Raw genomic sequence first — 374 nt, forward strand, 5'->3', positions numbered from 1 at the left:
AAACAAGATTCAATCCATACTATCCTTTTACCTGCACAGGTAGATCTGATATGAATCCCACGGTGTCACTAAGAAGCACTTTCCTTCTGAAAAACCAACCGGTGCAGTTCAATCAAGAATTAGAGTTTCCCATTTCCATCCAAAAGCAGGCATAAACGTTTTCCCTGGTGGACCAACCAGCTTACCCGGAAGGAAGAGCAACACTCTTTAGTCTAGGATCTAATGTGGCAAACAATCTGCAGGCCAAACCAAAACATTCAAAGCTTAAACTTCCCGGATAAAATTTCACAGCAACGAATGTTCTGAAGCGGGTATTACCGTTCATTGCAGTAGAGAGCAGTGTCTGTTAATGAGCTTATCAAAGTCGATTTTCC

The 374-nt window shown here is 42.0% G+C and overlaps 1 long non-coding RNA gene across 1 annotated transcript; it reads right to left on the bottom strand.

The window, feature by feature from the left end:
- Positions 1-2: 2 nt before the first annotated feature.
- LOC104800362 lies at positions 3-374 on the bottom strand. The gene is made up of 3 exons (XR_769722.1): positions 319-374; positions 186-236; positions 3-86 (listed from the first exon to the last, which is right to left on the bottom strand). It is a non-coding gene; the product is annotated as an uncharacterized LOC104800362 (long non-coding RNA).

The sequence above is a fragment of the Tarenaya hassleriana genome, unplaced genomic scaffold (assembly GCF_000463585.1).
Source record: "Tarenaya hassleriana unplaced genomic scaffold, ASM46358v1 Cleome6811, whole genome shotgun sequence".
In the NCBI taxonomy this organism is placed as follows: Eukaryota; Viridiplantae; Streptophyta; class Magnoliopsida; order Brassicales; family Cleomaceae; genus Tarenaya; species Tarenaya hassleriana.